Here is a 17,389-nt window from a genome sequence, read left to right on the forward strand (position 1 = left end):
AATCCTGGCTACAATGTAATAACATTTGTAGAAGTCGTGTGGGCAGATGTCACATGATCAGGCAGAATCATAGAAATTTACAGCACAGAAGGAGGCCATTCGGCCCATCTTGTCCGTGCCAGCCGACAAAGAGCAATCCACCCAAATCCCACTTTACAGCACTTGGTCCGTAGCCTTGTAGGTTACGGCAGTTCAAGTGCATATCCAAGTACTTTTTAAACGTGATGAGGGTTTCTGCCTCTACCACCCTTTCAGGCAGTGCATTCCAGACCCCCACCATTCACTGGGTGAAAAAATGTCTCCTCAAATTCCCTGTAAACCTCCTACCAATTACTTGAAATCTATTATTGACCCTTCTGCTAAGGGAAATAGGTCCTTCCTATCCACTCTATCTCGGCCCCTCATAATTTTACACACCTCAATTAGGTCTCACCTCAGCCTCCTGTGTTCCAAAGAAAACAACCCCAGCCTATCCAATCTTTCCTCATAACTAAAATTCCCCAGCCCAGGCAACATCCTCGGAAATCTCCTCTGCACCTTCTCTAGTGCAATCGCATCCTTCTTGTAATGTGGTGACCAGAACTGCACGCGGCACTCTAGCTGCGGCCTAACTAGTGTTTTATACAGTTGAAGCATAACCTCCCCGCTCTTATATTCTACGCCTCGGCTAATAAAGGCAAGTATCCCGTATGCCTGCTTAACCACTTTATCTACCTGTCCTGCTACCTTCAGGGATCTGTGGACATGCACTCCAAGGTCCCGCTGATCCTCTGCATTTCTCAGTGTCCTACCATTTATTGTGTATTCCAACTGAATTCCATTTGCCACTGTTCTGCCCACTAGACGAGTCCATTGATATCTTCCTGCAGTCTACAGCATTCTGTTTCATTATTAACCACACGGCCAATTTTTGTATCATCTGCAAACTTCTTAATCATACTTCCTACATTCAAATCCAAATCATTGATATATACCAGAAAAAGCAAAGGGCCCAGTACTGAGTCGGTGCAGGCTCGATGGGCCGAAATGGCCTCTATCTGCACTGTGGGGTTTCTGTGATTCTGTGAGCCCTGCGGAACCCCACTGGAAACAGCCTTCCGGTCGCAAAAACACCCTTGTTTCCTGCCTCTGAGCCAATTTTGGATCCAACTTGCCACTTTGCCTTGGATCCCATGGGCTTTTACTTTCGTGACCAATCTGGCATGCGGGACCTTATCAAAAGCCTTGCTAAAATCCATATAGACTACATCAAAGGCACTACCCTCATCGACCCTCCTTGTTACCTCCTCGAAAAATTGAATTGCATTAGTCAGACACGACCTTCCGTTAAGAAATCCATGCTGACTGTCCCTGATTAATCCGTGTCTTTCTAAATGAAGATTTCTCCTGTCCCTCAGAACTTTTTCCAATAATTTTCCCACCACCGAGGTTAGGCTGACTGTCCTGTAATTATGCGGTCTATCCCTCTCTCCCTTTTGAAAGAACGGTAGCACGTTAGCAGTCCTCCAGTGGTCGGGCACCACACCTGTAGCCAGAGAGGATTGTAAAATGATGGTGAGAGCCTGTGCTATTTGGTGTCTTACTTCTCTTAAGAGTGTGGGATAGATTTGATGCGGGCCTGGGTATTTGTCCAGTTTGAAAGATGCTACAGCCCTTAAGACTTGGTGTTTGAGCATGTTTATTTGATGTAATATTTGAATAGAAGGCAATGAAGGGTTGGGCTTGTAGTTTGTTTGTGTGGGAGGCAGAGCAGCAAGAAGAGGTGGAGGGGGGGTGGGCGGTTGCGGGAGGAGTAAAATTTGTAAATGTAAATTGAGTGTTGAATACTTGTATGAATGCGTAGAAGAGAAAAAAATGGGCGACAGCTTTAAGTAAAGAGAAAGCCAGCTAGCATATGCCTACGGCCATACTAGTCTGAATGCGCCCGATCTCGTCTGATCTCGGAAGCTAAGCAGAGACAGGCCTGGTTAGTACTTGGATGGGAGACTGCCTGGGAATACCAGGTGCAGTAGGCTTTTGCTGCCGCCACAGGCTGCTCAACGTTTTGCACACACACGCGCACACACTGCTCTTAATCAATCAACATCCTTTTTGCTGCTCTCTCTCTCTCTCTCTCTGTCTCTCTCTCTCGCTTTCCTTTGACCATTTCTTCGCTGCACATTCTCCTGCTGCTACACAAATGCAAGGGGCTCCAGACACAGGGCCGAAATAAGCAGAAGAAGAAAATAAGATAGCCAAAATACACACACTGGCGGAGGGCCACCAGGACACAGCAGCAGAGAGGAGAGACAAGGTGCATAGAAAACTCGGAGGGACAAACAGCAACAGAACAAAGAAGAATGTAGAAAGAGCAGCAGTTAAATTCAGGAAAAAAGCAAAGCCAACTAGCATGCTGTTGAAATGCATGTGTGTTAATGCGAGGAGCGTTACAAATGAGATTGACGAGTTGCAGGCGCAAGTTGCCACATGGGGTTATGCAATAGTAGCCATAACGGAGACCTGGCTTCAAAATGGGCGGAATTGGAAACTAAACAATCCTGGCTACAATGTAATAACATTTGTAGAAGTCGTGTGGGCAGATGTCACATGATCAGGCAGAATCATAGAAATTTACAGCACAGAAGGAGGCCATTCGGCCCATCTTGTCCGTGCCAGCCGACAAAGAGCAATCCACCCAAATCCCACTTTACAGCACTTGGTCCGTAGCCTTGTAGGTTACGGCAGTTCAAGTGCATATCCAAGTACTTTTTAAACGTGATGAGGGTTTCTGCCTCTACCACCCTTTCAGGCAGTGCATTCCAGACCCCCACCATTCACTGGGTGAAAAAATGTCTCCTCAAATTCCCTGTAAACCTCCTACCAATTACTTGAAATCTATTATTGACCCTTCTGCTAAGGGAAATAGGTCCTTCCTATCCACTCTATCTCGGCCCCTCATAATTTTACACACCTCAATTAGGTCTCGCCTCAGCCTCCTGTATTCCAAAGAAAACAACCCCAGCCTATCCAATCTTTCCTCATAGCTAAAATTCCCCAGCCCAGGCAACATCCTCGGAAATCTCCTCTGCACCTTCTCTAGTGCAATCGCATCCTTCTTGTAATGTGGTGACCAGAACTGCACGCGGCACTCTAGCTGCGGCCTAACTAGTGTTTTATACAGTTGAAGCATAACCTCCCCGCTCTTATATTCTACGCCTCGGCTAATAAAGGCAAGTATCCCGTATGCCTGCTTAACCACTTTATCTACCTGTCCTGCTACCTTCAGGGATCTGTGGACATGCACTCCAAGGTCCCGCTGATCCTCTGCATTTCTCAGTGTCCTACCATTTATTGTGTATTCCAACTGAATTCCATTTGCCACTGTTCTGCCCACTAGACGAGTCCATTGATATCTTCCTGCAGTCTACAGCATTCTGTTTCATTATTAACCACACGGCCAATTTTTGTATCATCTGCAAACTTCTTAATCATACTTCCTACATTCAAATCCAAATCATTGATATATACCAGAAAAAGCAAAGGGTCCAGTACTGAGTCGGTGCAGGCTCGATGGGCCGAAATGGCCTCTATCTGCACTGTGGGGTTTCTGTGATTCTGTGAGCCCTGCGGAACCCCACTGGAAACAGCCTTCCGGTCACAAAAACACCCTTCGACCATTACCCTTTGTTTCCTGCCTCTGAGCCAATTTTGGATCCAACTTGCCACTTTGCCTTGGATCCCATGGGCTTTTACTTTCGTGACCAATCTGGCATGCGGGACCTTATCAAAAGCCTTGCTAAAATCCATATAGACTACATCAAAGGCACTACCCTCATCGACCCTCCTTGTTACCTCCTCGAAAAATTGAATTGCGTTAGTCAGACACGACCTTCCGTTAAGAAATCCATGCTGACTGTCCCTGATTAATCCGTGTCTTTCTAAATGAAGATTTCTCCTGTCCCTCAGAACTTTTTCCAATAATTTTCCCACCACCGAGGTTAGGCTGACTGGCCTGTAATTATGCGGTCTATCCCTCTCTCCCTTTTGAAAGAACGGTAGCACGTTAGCAGTCCTCCAGTGGTCGGGCACCACACCTGTAGCCAGAGAGGATTGTAAAATGATGGTGAGAGCCTGTGCTATTTGGTGTCTTACTTCTCTTAAGAGTGTGGGATAGATTTGATGCGGGCCTGGGTATTTGTCCAGTTTGAAAGATGCTACAGCCCTTAAGACTTGGTGTTTGAGCATGTTTATTTGATGTAATATTTGAATAGAAGGCAATGAAGGGTTGGGCTTGTAGTTTGTTTGTGTGGGAGGCAGAGCAGCAAGAAGAGGTGGAGGGGGGGTGGGGGGTTGCGGGAGGAGTAAAATTTGTAAATGTAAATTGAGTGTTGAATACTTGTATGAATGCGTAGAAGAGAAAAAAATGGGCGACAGCTTTAAGTAAAGAGAAAGCCAGCTAGCATATGCCTACGGCCATACTAGTCTGAATGCGCCCGATCTCGTCTGATCTCGGAAGCTAAGCAGAGTCAGGCCTGGTTAGTACTTGGATGGGAGACTGCCTGGGAATACCAGGTGCAGTAGGCTTTTGCTGCCGCCACAGGCTGCTCAACGTTTTGCACACACACGCGCACACACTGCTCTTAATCAATCAACATCCTTTTTGCTGCTCTCTCTCTCTCTCTCTCTCGCTTTCCTTTGACCATTTCTTCGCTGCACATTCTCCTGCTGCTACACAAATGCAAGGGGCTCCAGACACAGGGCCGAAATAAGCAGAAGAAGAAAATAAGATAGCCAAAATACACACACTGGCGGAGGGCCACCAGGACACAGCAGCAGAGAGGAGAGACAAGGTGCATAGAAAACTCGGAGGGACAAACAGCAACAGAACAAAGAAGAATGTAGAAAGAGCAGCAGTTAAATTCAGGAAAAAAGCAAAGCCAACTAGCATGCTGTTGAAATGCATGTGTGTTAATGCGAGGAGTGTTACAAATAAGATTGACGAGTTGCAGGCGCAAGTTGCCACATGGGGTTATGCAATAGTAGCCATAACGGAGACCTGGCTTCAAAATGGGCGGAATTGGAAACTAAACAATCCTGGCTACAATGTAATAACATTTGTAGAAGTCGTGTGGGCAGATGTCACATGATCAGGCAGAATCATAGAAATTTACAGCACAGAAGGAGGCCATTCGGCCCATCTTGTCCGTGCCAGCCGACAAAGAGCAATCCACCCAAATCCCACTTTACAGCACTTGGTCCGTAGCCTTGTAGGTTACGGCAGTTCAAGTGCATATCCAAGTACTTTTTAAACGTGATGAGGGTTTCTGCCTCTACCACCCTTTCAGGCAGTGCATTCCAGACCCCCACCATTCACTGGGTGAAAAAATGTCTCCTCAAATTCCCTGTAAACCTCCTACCAATTACTTGAAATCTATTATTGACCCTTCTGCTAAGGGAAATAGGTCCTTCCTATCCACTCTATCTCGGCCCCTCATAATTTTACACACCTCAATTAGGTCTCGCCTCAGCCTCCTGTGTTCCAAAGAAAACAACCCCAGCCTATCCAATCTTTCCTCATAACTAAAATTCCCCAGCCCAGGCAACATCCTCGGAAATCTCCTCTGCACCTTCTCTAGTGCAATCGCATCCTTCTTGTAATGTGGTGACCAGAACTGCACGCGGCACTCTAGCTGCGGCCTAACTAGTGTTTTATACAGTTGAAGCATAACCTCCCCGCTCTTATATTCTACGCCTCGGCTAATAAAGGCAAGTATCCCGTATGCCTGCTTAACCACTTTATCTACCTGTCCTGCTACCTTCAGGGATCTGTGGACATGCACTCCAAGGTCCCGCTGATCCTCTGCATTTCTCAGTGTCCTACCATTTATTGTGTATTCCAACTGAATTCCATTTGCCACTGTTCTGCCCACTAGACGAGTCCATTGATATCTTCCTGCAGTCTACAGCATTCTGTTTCATTATTAACCACACGGCCAATTTTTGTATCATCTGCAAACTTCTTAATCATACTTCCTACATTCAAATCCAAATCATTGATATATACCAGAAAAAGCAAAGGGCCCAGTACTGAGTCGGTGCAGGCTCGATGGGCCGAAATGGCCTCTATCTGCACTGTGGGGTTTCTGTGATTCTGTGAGCCCTGCGGAACCCCACTGGAAACAGCCTTCCGGTCACAAAAACACCCTTCGACCATTACCCTTTGTTTCCTGCCTCTGAGCCAATTTTGGATCCAACTTGCCACTTTGCCTTGGATCCCATGGGCTTTTACTTTCGTGACCAATCTGGCATGCGGGACCTTATCAAAAGCCTTGCTAAAATCCATATAGACTACATCAAAGGCACTACCCTCATCGACCCTCCTTGTTACCTCCTCGAAAAATTGAATTGCGTTAGTCAGACACGACCTTCCGTTAAGAAATCCATGCTGACTGTCCCTGATTAATCCGTGTCTTTCTAAATGAAGATTTCTCCTGTCCCTCAGAACTTTTTCCAATAATTTTCCCACCACCGAGGTTAGGCTGACTGGCCTGTAATTATGCGGTCTATCCCTCTCTCCCTTTTGAAAGAACGGTAGCACGTTAGCAGTCCTCCAGTGGTCGGGCACCACACCTGTAGCCAGAGAGGATTGTAAAATGATGGTGAGAGCCTGTGCTATTTGGTGTCTTACTTCTCTTAAGAGTGTGGGATAGATTTGATGCGGGCCTGGGTATTTGTCCAGTTTGAAAGATGCTACAGCCCTTAAGACTTGGTGTTTGAGCATGTTTATTTGATGTAATATTTGAATAGAAGGCAATGAAGGGTTGGGCTTGTAGTTTGTTTGTGTGGGAGGCAGAGCAGCAAGAAGAGGTGGAGGGGGGGTGGGGGGTTGCGGGAGGAGTAAAATTTGTAAATGTAAATTGAGTGTTGAATACTTGTATGAATGCGTAGAAGAGAAAAAAATGGGCGACAGCTTTAAGTAAAGAGAAAGCCAGCTAGCATATGCCTACGGCCATACTAGTCTGAATGCGCCCGATCTCGTCTGATCTCGGAAGCTAAGCAGCGTCAGGCCTGGTTAGTACTTGGATGGGAGACTGCCTGGGAATACCAGGTGCAGTAGGCTTTTGCTGCCGCCACAGGCTGCTCAACGTTTTGCACACACACGCGCACACACTGCTCTTAATCAATCAACATCCTTTTTGCTGCTCTCTCTCTCTCTCTCTCTCGCTTTCCTTTGACCATTTCTTCGCTGCACATTCTCCTGCTGCTACACAAATGCAAGGGGCTCCAGACACAGGGCCGAAATAAGCAGAAGAAGAAAATAAGATAGCCAAAATACACACACTGGCGGAGGGCCACCAGGACACAGCAGCAGAGAGGAGAGACAAGGTGCATAGAAAACTCGGAGGGACAAACAGCAACAGAACAAAGAAGAATGTAGAAAGAGCAGCAGTTAAATTCAGGAAAAAAGCAAAGCCAACTAGCATGCTGTTGAAATGCATGTGTGTTAATGCGAGGAGTGTTACAAATAAGATTGACGAGTTGCAGGCGCAAGTTGCCACATGGGGTTATGCAATAGTAGCCATAACGGAGACCTGGCTTCAAAATGGGCGGAATTGGAAACTAAACAATCCTGGCTACAATGTAATAACATTTGTAGAAGTCGTGTGGGCAGATGTCACATGATCAGGCAGAATCATAGAAATTTACAGCACAGAAGGAGGCCATTCGGCCCATCTTGTCCGTGCCAGCCGACAAAGAGCAATCCACCCAAATCCCACTTTACAGCACTTGGTCCGTAGCCTTGTAGGTTACGGCAGTTCAAGTGCATATCCAAGTACTTTTTAAACGTGATGAGGGTTTCTGCCTCTACCACCCTTTCAGGCAGTGCATTCCAGACCCCCACCATTCACTGGGTGAAAAAATGTCTCCTCAAATTCCCTGTAAACCTCCTACCAATTACTTGAAATCTATTATTGACCCTTCTGCTAAGGGAAATAGGTCCTTCCTATCCACTCTATCTCGGCCCCTCATAATTTTACACACCTCAATTAGGTCTCGCCTCAGCCTCCTGTGTTCCAAAGAAAACAACCCCAGCCTATCCAATCTTTCCTCATAACTAAAATTCCCCAGCCCAGGCAACATCCTCGGAAATCTCCTCTGCACCTTCTCTAGTGCAATCGCATCCTTCTTGTAATGTGGTGACCAGAACTGCACGCGGCACTCTAGCTGCGGCCTAACTAGTGTTTTATACAGTTGAAGCATAACCTCCCCGCTCTTATATTCTACGCCTCGGCTAATAAAGGCAAGTATCCCGTATGCCTGCTTAACCACTTTATCTACCTGTCCTGCTACCTTCAGGGATCTGTGGACATGCACTCCAAGGTCCCGCTGATCCTCTGCATTTCTCAGTGTCCTACCATTTATTGTGTATTCCAACTGAATTCCATTTGCCACTGTTCTGCCCACTAGACGAGTCCATTGATATCTTCCTGCAGTCTACAGCATTCTGTTTCATTATTAACCACACGGCCAATTTTTGTATCATCTGCAAACTTCTTAATCATACTTCCTACATTCAAATCCAAATCATTGATATATACCAGAAAAAGCAAAGGGCCCAGTACTGAGTCGGTGCAGGCTCGATGGGCCGAAATGGCCTCTATCTGCACTGTGGGGTTTCTGTGATTCTGTGAGCCCTGCGGAACCCCACTGGAAACAGCCTTCCGGTCACAAAAACACCCTTCGACCATTACCCTTTGTTTCCTGCCTCTGAGCCAATTTTGGATCCAACTTGCCACTTTGCCTTGGATCCCATGGGCTTTTACTTTCGTGACCAATCTGGCATGCGGGACCTTATCAAAAGCCTTGCTAAAATCCATATAGACTACATCAAAGGCACTACCCTCATCGACCCTCCTTGTTACCTCCTCGAAAAATTGAATTGCGTTAGTCAGACACGACCTTCCGTTAAGAAATCCATGCTGACTGTCCCTGATTAATCCGTGTCTTTCTAAATGAAGATTTCTCCTGTCCCTCAGAACTTTTTCCAATAATTTTCCCACCACCAAGGTTAGGCTGACTGGCCTGTAATTATGCGGTCTATCCCTCTCTCCCTTTTGAAAGAACGGTAGCACGTTAGCAGTCCTCCAGTGGTCGGGCACCACACCTGTAGCCAGAGAGGATTGTAAAATGATGGTGAGAGCCTGTGCTATTTGGTGTCTTACTTCCCTTAAGAGTGTGGGATAGATTTGATGCGGGCCTGGGTATTTGTCCAGTTTGAAAGATGCTACAGCCCTTAAGACTTGGTGTTTGAGCATGTTTATTTGATGTAATATTTGAATAGAAGGCAATGAAGGGTTGGGCTTGTAGTTTGTTTGTGTGGGAGGCAGAGCAGCAAGAAGAGGTGGAGGGGGGGTGGGGGGTTGCGGGAGGAGTAAAATTTGTAAATGTAAATTGAGTGTTGAATACTTGTATGAATGCGTAGAAGAGAAAAAAATGGGCGACAGCTTTAAGTAAAGAGAAAGCCAGCCAGCATATGCCTACGGCCATACTAGTCTGAATGCGCCCGATCTCGTCTGATCTCGGAAGCTAAGCAGAGTCAGGCCTGGTTAGTACTTGGATGGGAGACCGCCTGGGAATACCAGGTGCAGTAGGCTTTTGCTGCCGCCACAGGCTGCTCAACGTTTTGCACACACACGCGCACACACTGCTCTTAATCAATCAACATCCTTTTTGCTGCTCTCTCTCTCTCTGTCTCTCTCTCTCGCTTTCCTTTGACCATTTCTTCGCTGCACATTCTCCTGCTGCTACACAAATGCAAGGGGCTCCAGACACAGGGCCGAAATAAGCAGAAGAAGAAAATAAGATAGCCAAAATACACACACTGGCGGAGGGCCACCAGGACACAGCAGCAGAGAGGAGAGACAAGGTGCATAGAAAACTCGGAGGGACAAACAGCAACAGAACAAAGAAGAATGTCGAAAGAGCAGCAGTTAAATTCAGGAAAAAAGCAAAGCCAACTAGCATGCTGTTGAAATGCATGTGTGTTAATGCGAGGAGCGTTACAAATAAGATTGACGAGTTGCAGGCGCAAGTTGCCACATGGGGTTATGCAATAGTAGCCATAACGGAGACCTGGCTTCAAAATGGGCGGAATTGGAAACTAAACAATCCTGGCTACAATGTAATAACATTTGTAGAAGTCGTGTGGGCAGATGTCACATGATCAGGCAGAATCATAGAAATTTACAGCACAGAAGGAGGCCATTCGGCCCATCTTGTCCGTGCCAGCCGACAAAGAGCAATCCACCCAAATCCCACTTTACAGCACTTGGTCCGTAGCCTTGTAGGTTACGGCAGTTCAAGTGCATATCCAAGTACTTTTTAAACGTGATGAGGGTTTCTGCCTCTACCACCCTTTCAGGCAGTGCATTCCAGACCCCCACCATTCACTGGGTGAAAAAATGTCTCCTCAAATTCCCTGTAAACCTCCTACCAATTACTTGAAATCTATTATTGACCCTTCTGCTAAGGGACATAGGTCCTTCCTATCCACTCTATCTCGGCCCCTCATAATTTTACACACCTCAATTAGGTCTCGCCTCAGCCTCCTGTGTTCCAAAGAAAACAACCCCAGCCTATCCAATCTTTCCTCATAACTAAAATTCCCCAGCCCAGGCAACATCCTCGGAAATCTCCTCTGCACCTTCTCTAGTGCAATCGCATCCTTCTTGTAATGTGGTGACCAGAACTGCACGCGGCACTCTAGCTGCGGCCTAACTAGTGTTTTATACAGTTGAAGCATAACCTCCCCGCTCTTATATTCTACGCCTCGGCTAATAAAGGCAAGTATCCCGTATGCCTGCTTAACCACTTTATCTACCTGTCCTGCTACCTTCAGGGATCTGTGGACATGCACTCCAAGGTCCCGCTGATCCTCTGCATTTCTCAGTGTCCTACCATTTATTGTGTATTCCAACTGAATTCCATTTGCCACTGTTCTGCCCACTAGACGAGTCCATTGATATCTTCCTGCAGTCTACAGCATTCTGTTTCATTATTAACCACACGGCCAATTTTTGTATCATCTGCAAACTTCTTAATCATACTTCCTACATTCAAATCCAAATCATTGATATATACCAGAAAAAGCAAAGGGCCCAGTACTGAGTCGGTGCAGGCTCGATGGGCCGAAATGGCCTCTATCTGCACTGTGGGGTTTCTGTGATTCTGTGAGCCCTGCGGAACCCCACTGGAAACAGCCTTCCGGTCACAAAAACACCCTTCGACCATTACCCTTTGTTTCCTGCCTCTGAGCCAATTTTGGATCCAACTTGCCACTTTGCCTTGGATCCCATGGGCTTTTACTTTCGTGACCAATCTGGCATGCGGGACCTTATCAAAAGCCTTGCTAAAATCCATATAGACTACATCAAAGGCACTACCCTCATCGACCCTCCTTGTTACCTCCTCGAAAAATTGAATTGCGTTAGTCAGACACGACCTTCCGTTAAGAAATCCATGCTGACTGTCCCTGATTAATCCGTGTCTTTCTAAATGAAGATTTCTCCTGTCCCTCAGAACTTTTTCCAATAATTTTCCCACCACCGAGGTTAGGCTGACTGGCCTGTAATTATGCGGTCTATCCCTCTCTCCCTTTTGAAAGAACGGTAGCACGTTAGCAGTCCTCCAGTGGTCGGGCACCACACCTGTAGCCAGAGAGGATTGTAAAATGATGGTGAGAGCCTGTGCTATTTGGTGTCTTACTTCTCTTAAGAGTGTGGGATAGATTTGATGCGGGCCTGGGTATTTGTCCAGTTTGAAAGATGCTACAGCCCTTAAGACTTGGTGTTTGAGCATGTTTATTTGATGTAATATTTGAATAGAAGGCAATGAAGGGTTGGGCTTGTAGTTTGTTTGTGTGGGAGGCAGAGCAGCAAGAAGAGGTGGAGGGGGGGTGGGGGGTTGCGGGAGGAGTAAAATTTGTAAATGTAAATTGAGTGTTGAATACTTGTATGAATGCGTAGAAGAGAAAAAAATGGGCGACAGCTTTAAGTAAAGAGAAAGCCAGCTAGCATATGCCTACGGCCATACTAGTCTGAATGCGCCCGATCTCGTCTGATCTCGGAAGCTAAGCAGAGTCAGGCCTGGTTAGTACTTGGATGGGAGACTGCCTGGGAATACCAGGTGCAGTAGGCTTTTGCTGCCGCCACAGGCTGCTCAACGTTTTGCACACACACGCGCACACACTGCTCTTAATCAATCAACATCCTTTTTGCTGCTCTCTCTGTCTCTCTCTCTCGCTTTCCTTTGACCATTTCTTCGCTGCACATTCTCCTGCTGCTACACAAATGCAAGGGGCTCCAGACACAGGGCCGAAATAAGCAGAAGAAGAAAATAAGATAGCCAAAATACACACACTGGCGGAGGGCCACCAGGACACAGCAGCAGAGAGGAGAGACAAGGTGCATAGAAAACTCGGAGGGACAAACAGCAACAGAACAAAGAAGAATGTAGAAAGAGCAGCAGTTAAATTCAGGAAAAAAGCAAAGCCAACTAGCATGCTGTTGAAATGCATGTGTGTTAATGCGAGGAGTGTTACAAATAAGATTGACGAGTTGCAGGCGCAAGTTGCCACATGGGGTTATGCAATAGTAGCCATAACGGAGACCTGGCTTCAAAATGGGCGGAATTGGAAACTAAACAATCCTGGCTACAATGTAATAACATTTGTAGAAGTCGTGTGGGCAGATGTCACATGATCAGGCAGAATCATAGAAATTTACAGCACAGAAGGAGGCCATTCGGCCCATCTTGTCCGTGCCAGCCGACAAAGAGCAATCCACCCAAATCCCACTTTACAGCACTTGGTCCGTAGCCTTGTAGGTTACGGCAGTTCAAGTGCATATCCAAGTACTTTTTAAACGTGATGAGGGTTTCTGCCTCTACCACCCTTTCAGGCAGTGCATTCCAGACCCCCACCATTCACTGGGTGAAAAAATGTCTCCTCAAATTCCCTGTAAACCTCCTACCAATTACTTGAAATCTATTATTGACCCTTCTGCTAAGGGAAATAGGTCCTTCCTATCCACTCTATCTCGGCCCCTCATAATTTTACACACCTCAATTAGGTCTCGCCTCAGCCTCCTGTGTTCCAAAGAAAACAACCCCAGCCTATCCAATCTTTCCTCATAACTAAAATTCCCCAGCCCAGGCAACATCCTCGGAAATCTCCTCTGCACCTTCTCTAGTGCAATCGCATCCTTCTTGTAATGTGGTGACCAGAACTGCACGCGGCACTCTAGCTGCGGCCTAACTAGTGTTTTATACAGTTGAAGCATAACCTCCCCGCTCTTATATTCTACGCCTCGGCTAATAAAGGCAAGTATCCCGTATGCCTGCTTAACCACTTTATCTACCTGTCCTGCTACCTTCAGGGATCTGTGGACATGCACTCCAAGGTCCCGCTGATCCTCTGCATTTCTCAGTGTCCTACCATTTATTGTGTATTCCAACTGAATTCCATTTGCCACTGTTCTGCCCACTAGACGAGTCCATTGATATCTTCCTGCAGTCTACAGCATTCTGTTTCATTATTAACCACACGGCCAATTTTTGTATCATCTGCAAACTTCTTAATCATACTTCCTACATTCAAATCCAAATCATTGATATATACCAGAAAAAGCAAAGGGCCCAGTACTGAGTCGGTGCAGGCTCGATGGGCCGAAATGGCCTCTATCTGCACTGTGGGGTTTCTGTGATTCTGTGAGCCCTGCGGAACCCCACTGGAAACAGCCTTCCGGTCACAAAAACACCCTTCGACCATTACCCTTTGTTTCCTGCCTCTGAGCCAATTTTGGATCCAACTTGCCACTTTGCCTTGGATCCCATGGGCTTTTACTTTCGTGACCAATCTGGCATGCGGGACCTTATCAAAAGCCTTGCTAAAATCCATATAGACTACATCAAAGGCACTACCCTCATCGACCCTCCTTGTTACCTCCTCGAAAAATTGAATTGCGTTAGTCAGACACGACCTTCCGTTAAGAAATCCATGCTGACTGTCCCTGATTAATCCGTGTCTTTCTAAATGAAGATTTCTCCTGTCCCTCAGAACTTTTTCCAATAATTTTCCCACCACCGAGGTTAGGCTGACTGGCCTGTAATTATGCGGTCTATCCCTCTCTCCCTTTTGAAAGAACGGTAGCACGTTAGCAGTCCTCCAGTGGTCGGGCACCACACCTGTAGCCAGAGAGGATTGTAAAATGATGGTGAGAGCCTGTGCTATTTGGTGTCTTACTTCCCTTAAGAGTGTGGGATAGATTTGATGCGGGCCTGGGTATTTGTCCAGTTTGAAAGATGCTACAGCCCTTAAGACTTGGTGTTTGAGCATGTTTATTTGATGTAATATTTGAATAGAAGGCAATGAAGGGTTGGGCTTGTAGTTTGTTTGTGTGGGAGGCAGAGCAGCAAGAAGAGGTGGAGGGGGGGTGGGGGGTTGCGGGAGGAGTAAAATTTGTAAATGTAAATTGAGTGTTGAATACTTGTATGAATGCGTAGAAGAGAAAAAAATGGGCGACAGCTTTAAGTAAAGAGAAAGCCAGCTAGCATATGCCTACGGCCATACTAGTCTGAATACGCCCGATCTCGTCTGATCTCGGAAGCTAAGCAGAGTCAGGCCTGGTTAGTACTTGGATGGGAGACCGCCTGGGAATACCGGGTGCAGTAGGCTTTTGCTGCCGCCACAGGCTGCTCAACGTTTTGCACACACACGCGCACACACTGCTCTTAATCAATCAACATCCTTTTTGCTGCTCTCTCTCTCTCTCTCTCTCTCTCGCTTTCCTTTGACCATTTCTTCGCTGCACATTCTCCTGCTGCTACACAAATGCAAGGGGCTCCAGACACAGGGCCGAAATAAGCAGAAGAAGAAAATAAGATAGCCAAAATACACACACTGGCGGAGGGCCACCAGGACACAGCAGCAGAGAGGAGAGACAAGGTGCATAGAAAACTCGGAGGGACAAACAGCAACAGAACAAAGAAGAATGTCGAAAGAGCAGCAGTTAAATTCAGGAAAAAAGCAAAGCCAACTAGCATGCTGTTGAAATGCATGTGTGTTAATGCGAGGAGCGTTACAAATAAGATTGACGAGTTGCAGGCGCAAGTTGCCACATGGGGTTATGCAATAGTAGCCATAACGGAGACCTGGCTTCAAAATGGGCGGAATTGGAAACTAAACAATCCTGGCTACAATGTAATAACATTTGTAGAAGTCGTGTGGGCAGATGTCACATGATCAGGCAGAATCATAGAAATTTACAGCACAGAAGGAGGCCATTCGGCCCATCTTGTCCGTGCCAGCCGACAAAGAGCAATCCACCCAAATCCCACTTTACAGCACTTGGTCCGTAGCCTTGTAGGTTACGGCAGTTCAAGTGCATATCCAAGTACTTTTTAAACGTGATGAGGGTTTCTGCCTCTACCACCCTTTCAGGCAGTGCATTCCAGACCCCCACCATTCACTGGGTGAAAAAATGTCTCCTCAAATTCCCTGTAAACCTCCTACCAATTACTTGAAATCTATTATTGACCCTTCTGCTAAGGGACATAGGTCCTTCCTATCCACTCTATCTCGGCCCCTCATAATTTTACACACCTCAATTAGGTCTCGCCTCAGCCTCCTGTGTTCCAAAGAAAACAACCCCAGCCTATCCAATCTTTCCTCATAACTAAAATTCCCCAGCCCAGGCAACATCCTCGGAAATCTCCTCTGCACCTTCTCTAGTGCAATCGCATCCTTCTTGTAATGTGGTGACCAGAACTGCACGCGGCACTCTAGCTGCGGCCTAACTAGTGTTTTATACAGTTGAAGCATAACCTCCCCGCTCTTATATTCTACGCCTCGGCTAATAAAGGCAAGTATCCCGTATGCCTGCTTAACCACTTTATCTACCTGTCCTGCTACCTTCAGGGATCTGTGGACATGCACTCCAAGGTCCCGCTGATCCTCTGCATTTCTCAGTGTCCTACCATTTATTGTGTATTCCAACTGACTTCCATTTGCCACTGTTCTGCCCACTAGACGAGTCCATTGATATCTTCCTGCAGTCTACAGCATTCTGTTTCATTATTAACCACACGGCCAATTTTTGTATCATCTGCAAACTTCTTAATCATATTTCCTACATTCAAATCCAAATCATTGATATATACCAGAAAAAGCAAAGGGCCCAGTACTGAGTCGGTGCAGGCTCGATGGGCCGAAATGGCCTCTATCTGCACTGTGGGGTTTCTGTGATTCTGTGAGCCCTGCGGAACCCCACTGGAAACAGCCTTCCGGTCACAAAAACACCCTTCGACCATTACCCTTTGTTTCCTGCCTCTGAGCCAATTTTGGATCCAACTTGCCACTTTGCCTTGGATCCCATGGGCTTTTACTTTCGTGACCAATCTGGCATGCGGGACCTTATCAAAAGCCTTGCTAAAATCCATATAGACTACATCAAAGGCACTACCCTCATCGACCCTCCTTGTTACCTCCTCGAAAAATTGAATTGCGTTAGTCAGACACGACCTTCCGTTAAGAAATCCATGCTGACTGTCCCTGATTAATCCGTGTCTTTCTAAATGAAGATTTCTCCTGTCCCTCAGAACTTTTTCCAATAATTTTCCCACCACCGAGGTTAGGCTGACTGGCCTGTAATTATGCGGTCTATCCCTCTCTCCCTTTTGAAAGAACGGTAGCACGTTAGCAGTCCTCCAGTGGTCGGGCACCACACCTGTAGCCAGAGAGGATTGTAAAATGATGGTGAGAGCCTGTGCTATTTGGTGTCTTACTTCTCTTAAGAGTGTGGGATAGATTTGATGCGGGCCTGGGTATTTGTCCAGTTTGAAAGATGCTACAGCCCTTAAGACTTGGTGTTTGAGCATGTTTATTTGATGTAATATTTGAATAGAAGGCAATGAAGGGTTGGGCTTGTAGTTTGTTTGTGTGGGAGGCAGAGCAGCAAGAAGAGGTGGAGGGGGGGTGGGGGGTTGCGGGAGGAGTAAAATTTGTAAATGTAAATTGAGTGTTGAATACTTGTATGAATGCGTAGAAGAGAAAAAAATGGGCGACAGCTTTAAGTAAAGAGAAAGCCAGCTAGCATATGCCTACGGCCATACTAGTCTGAATGCGCCCGATCTCGTCTGATCTCGGAAGCTAAGCAGAGTCAGGCCTGGTTAGTACTTGGATGGGAGACTGCCTGGGAATACCGGGTGCAGTAGGCTTTTGCTGCCGCCACAGGCTGCTCAACGTTTTGCACACACACGCGCACACACTGCTCTTAATCAATCAACATCCTTTTTGCTGCTCTCTCTCTCTCTCTCTCTCTCTCGCTTTCCTTTGACCATTTCTTCGCTGCAC

General features: G+C 46.6%; 6 non-coding genes and 1 pseudogene across 6 annotated transcripts; all 7 read left to right on the top strand.

The window, feature by feature from the left end:
• The first annotated feature begins 1,896 nt into the window (after positions 1 to 1,896).
• On the top strand, positions 1,897 to 2,015 carry LOC147082921 (5S ribosomal RNA). The gene has a single exon (XR_015076150.1). It is a non-coding gene; the product is annotated as a 5S ribosomal RNA (ribosomal RNA).
• A 2,429-nt stretch (positions 2,016 to 4,444) lies between these two features.
• LOC147082922 (5S ribosomal RNA) lies at positions 4,445 to 4,563 on the top strand. The gene has a single exon (XR_015076053.1). It is a non-coding gene; the product is annotated as a 5S ribosomal RNA (ribosomal RNA).
• A 2,417-nt stretch (positions 4,564 to 6,980) lies between these two features.
• LOC147082923 (5S ribosomal RNA) lies at positions 6,981 to 7,099 on the top strand (annotated as a pseudogene).
• Positions 7,100 to 9,516: 2,417 nt separating this feature from the next.
• On the top strand, positions 9,517 to 9,635 carry LOC147082924 (5S ribosomal RNA). Its single transcript, XR_015076098.1, has one exon. It is a non-coding gene; the product is annotated as a 5S ribosomal RNA (ribosomal RNA).
• A 2,423-nt stretch (positions 9,636 to 12,058) lies between these two features.
• On the top strand, positions 12,059 to 12,177 carry LOC147082925 (5S ribosomal RNA). The gene has a single exon (XR_015076055.1). It is a non-coding gene; the product is annotated as a 5S ribosomal RNA (ribosomal RNA).
• A 2,417-nt stretch (positions 12,178 to 14,594) lies between these two features.
• LOC147082926 (5S ribosomal RNA) lies at positions 14,595 to 14,713 on the top strand. Its single transcript, XR_015076223.1, has one exon. It is a non-coding gene; the product is annotated as a 5S ribosomal RNA (ribosomal RNA).
• A 2,421-nt stretch (positions 14,714 to 17,134) lies between these two features.
• On the top strand, positions 17,135 to 17,253 carry LOC147082927 (5S ribosomal RNA). The gene has a single exon (XR_015076128.1). It is a non-coding gene; the product is annotated as a 5S ribosomal RNA (ribosomal RNA).
• The last annotated feature ends 136 nt before the right edge of the window (positions 17,254 to 17,389 follow it).

Source organism: Somniosus microcephalus, unplaced genomic scaffold (genome assembly GCF_052327205.1).
Source record: "Somniosus microcephalus isolate GS21.2 unplaced genomic scaffold, FLI_Smic_1.0 scaffold110, whole genome shotgun sequence".
NCBI classification, from domain to species: domain Eukaryota; kingdom Metazoa; phylum Chordata; class Chondrichthyes; order Squaliformes; family Somniosidae; genus Somniosus; species Somniosus microcephalus.